The sequence below is a fragment of the Lichenostomus cassidix genome, unplaced genomic scaffold (assembly GCF_008360975.1).
Source record: "Lichenostomus cassidix isolate B80296 unplaced genomic scaffold, HeHo_3.0 HiC_scaffold_88, whole genome shotgun sequence".
Lineage (NCBI taxonomy): Eukaryota > Metazoa > Chordata > Aves > Passeriformes > Meliphagidae > Lichenostomus > Lichenostomus cassidix.
In genome coordinates this window covers 9,284-12,708 of record NW_028148039.1, presented here as the reverse complement: position 1 = coordinate 12,708, position 3,425 = coordinate 9,284, and the positions used below count along the sequence as shown (strand labels likewise).

Genomic DNA, 3,425 nt, shown 5'->3' with positions numbered 1-3,425 from the left:
GGGGGAGCTGGACCCCCCCCCGGCCCCCCCAGGCCAGCCGAGGAGTTTGGGGGGGTTTGGATTTCGGGGTGACACCCCTCTGTCCCCAGCCGGCCGTGTGGCGGGGCTGGGGGCGGCAGGGTCAGACCCCCCCCAAAATTTGGGGTTTATCCACCCCCCCAGCCCCGAATTTCGGGGATCCCCCCGTTGTTTTGGGGGGGGGGCTCCTCGCAGCGCCCCCCCTCACCTGGCGGACCTTCCCGGCGCGGGCAGGGAGCGAATCCCACCTGGAATCCCACCTGGAATCCCACCTGGAATCCCACCTGGAATCCCCAAAGCCCCCCAAGCCCCCCCAGCACGGTCACGGCCTCAGTCTCCGCTGAGGTGGGGACACGTGACCCCCAAATTTTTGTGGGGGGGGGCACCTGGAGGAGCCCCCCCCGCCCCCCCAGGGGGGGTGACAAGGCAGGACCCCCCCATTGCCCCCCCGTGTCGGTTCAGGAGGAGGGGGGGGGGCTCAGCGCCCCCTCCCCAGTTGGGTGGGCGGGGTGCTCGCGGCGCCCCCCCCCCCTAAAATTTGGGGACCCCCCCGTGAGGCTGGATGTTTGTGTAGGACCTACAGCTCGCTGTGGGGGGGGGACAGCTCCCTTTTGGGGGGGGGTCGGGTTTCGGGGGGTGGGAACGAGCAGGGGGGGCTAAGCCCCCTCCCCAAATTTGGGGACAACCCCTCCCCGGTCCCACCGACCGAGGGGGGGGGGCAGTGGGGGGGTCCGAGCGGAATTTTGGGGGAGGGGGGGGCCGAGCCCCCCCCCCCCCGACCCGATGTGGGGGGTGGGTCCCCTCGGGGCGGGGGGGGCGCGGCTGAATTTGGGGAGGGGTCTCAGGTAGGACGGGTCTCAGGTAAGGCCCCAGCGGCTGCCCAGGATCGCTTCGTCTGGAGGGACCACCCCCCCGCCGGGGGGGGACACGGACCCGCCCCCCCCCAGGAACCGCACGGGAGAGTCTGGGGGAATTTGGGGAGGGGGAGGAATTTGGGGAGGGGGTCCGGCGGTGGGGCGAGGGGGGGGCTGCATCCAGGTGGTGCTGAATTGGGGGTGGGGGGGTGAGTTAATCCCCCTCCCCGAAAAAATAATGAATTAAAATTGGGTGGGTGGTGTGAGAGTGAGGGGGGTGGGGCTGGGGGAGACCCCTCCCCGAATTTAAATAAAGGGGTGACCCCTCCCCAAATTAATTTGGGGATGTAAATAAGGGGTGACCCCTCCCCAAATTGGGGGGTGTAAATAAATTGGGGGAGACCCCTCCCCAAATTAAATTGGGGATGTAAATGAAGTGATGACCCCTCCCCAAATTAAATTGGGGGATGTAAATAGGGGAAGACCCCTCCCCAAATTAAATTGGGGTATTTAAATTAAGGGGTGACCCCTCCCCAAATTAAATTGGGGTATGTAAATAGGAGGTGACTCCTCCCCAAATTAAATTGGGGTATTTAAATTAGGGGGTGACCCCTCCCCAAATTAAATTGGGGATGTAAATGAAGTGATGACCCCTCCCCAAATTAAATTGGGGTATTTAAATTAAGGGGTGCCCCCTCCCCAAATTAAATTGGGGGGTCGATGAACCAGTAAAGGAGGTGATCCCCCCTCAAAAATGGGTCTGGGGGTGTGATAAATAGGTGAAGGGGGTGAAACCCCCCCGAAAAATTTAATGGGAGGGGGCTGTGTACAGGTAAAGGGGGTGAACCCCCAAAAATGAGGTGTTGGGGGGTCGATGAACAGGTGAAGGGGGTGAAACCCCCCAAATTTGGGATGGGGGAGATGGTAAAACCCCCAAAAAATCAATCTGGGGGGGTCGATAAACAGGTAAAAGAGGTGACACCCCCAAAAAAAACAAGGTCTGTGGGGTAATAATCAGGTGGAGGGGGTGCGACCCCCAAAAATGAGGATGGGGGAGATGGTAAAACCCCCAAAAAATGAATTTGGGGGTGTTAATGAACAGGTAAAAGAGGTGACACCCTCCCAAAAAAAACCCAAGGTGTGTGGGGTAATAATCAGGTGGAGGGGGTGAACCCCCAAAATTAGGATGGGGGGGTCAATGAGCAGGTGAAGGGGGTGATCCACCCCAAAAAATTAAAATGGGGGAGATGGTAAAACCCCAAAAAAATCGCTCTGGGGGGGTCAATGAACAGGTGAAGGGGGTGAGACCCCCAGAAAAATTAATCTGTGGGGGTTAATGTACAGGTGAAGGGGGTGACACCCCCAAATTTGGGATGGGGGAGATGGTTTTGGGGGGGTTTGGGTACCCAAGGTGTGTGGGGTAATAATCAGGTGAAGGGGGTGAACCCCCAAAATTTAGGATGTGGGAGATGGTAAAACCCCCAAAAATCAATCTGGGGGGTCGATGAACAGGTGGAGGAGGTGAAACCCCCAAAATTTAGGATGGGGGAGATGGTAAAACCCCCAAAAAAACAATCTGAGGGGGTCAAACAGGTAAAAAAGGTGACACCCCCCAAAAAATTAGGTGTTGGGGGGTCAATGTACAGGTGAAGGGGGTGAAACCCCCAAAATTTAGGATGGGGGAAATGGTAAAACCCCCAAAAAATGACTTTGGGGGGGTCGATGAACAGGTAAAGGGGGTGAACCCCCCAAAAAAATCCATGTGGGGAGGATGATAAACAGGTGAAGGGGGTGAGACACCCCAAAAAAAAATCAAGGTGGGGGGGTCAGTGAACAGGTAAAGGGGGTGAAACCCCCAAAATTAAAGTGGGGGAGATGGTAAAACCCCCAAAAAAATGAATTTGGGGAGGTCGATAAACAGGTTAAAAAGGCGACTCCTCCCCAAAATATCCATCTGGGGAGGTTGATAAACAGGTGAAGGGGGTGAAACCCCAAAGAATGAGGATGGGGGGGTCGGTGGACAGGTGAAGGGGGTGACCCCCCCCCAAAAATTAGGATGGGGAGGATGGTAAAATCCCCAAAAAAATCAATCTGGGGGGTTGATAAACAGCTGAAGGGGGTGACACCCCCAAAGAAATCAATCTGGGGGGTCAGTGAACAGGTGAAGGGGGTGAAATCCCCAAAAATTAGGATGGGGGAGATGGTAAAACCCCCAAAAAAATCAATTTGGGGGGAATCGATAAACAGGTGAAGGGGGTGACACCCCCAGAAATCAATGTTGGGAGGTAGAGGAGGTGAAACCCCCAAAATTATAATGGGGGAGATGGTAAAACCCCCAAAAATCACTCTGGGGGGTTGATAAACAGGTAAAAGAGGTGACCCCTCCCCAAAATATCCATGTGGGGAGGTCGATAAACAGGTGAAGGGGGTGAAACCCCCAAAATTTAGGATGGGGGAGATGGTAAAACCCCCAAAAAATGAATTTGGGGGGGTCGATAAACAGGTGGAGGAGGTGAAATCCCCAAAATTTCGGATGGGGGAGATGGTAAAACC

General features: G+C 56.1%; 1 long non-coding RNA gene across 1 annotated transcript; it reads left to right on the top strand.

Moving 5' to 3' along the window:
- The first annotated feature begins 1,182 nt into the window (after positions 1–1,182).
- On the top strand, positions 1,183–2,937 carry LOC146420254 (uncharacterized). Its single transcript, XR_014849231.1, has 3 exons — positions 1,183–1,974; positions 2,603–2,793; positions 2,897–2,937. It is a non-coding gene; the product is annotated as an uncharacterized LOC146420254 (long non-coding RNA).
- Positions 2,938–3,425: the final 488 nt, after the last annotated feature.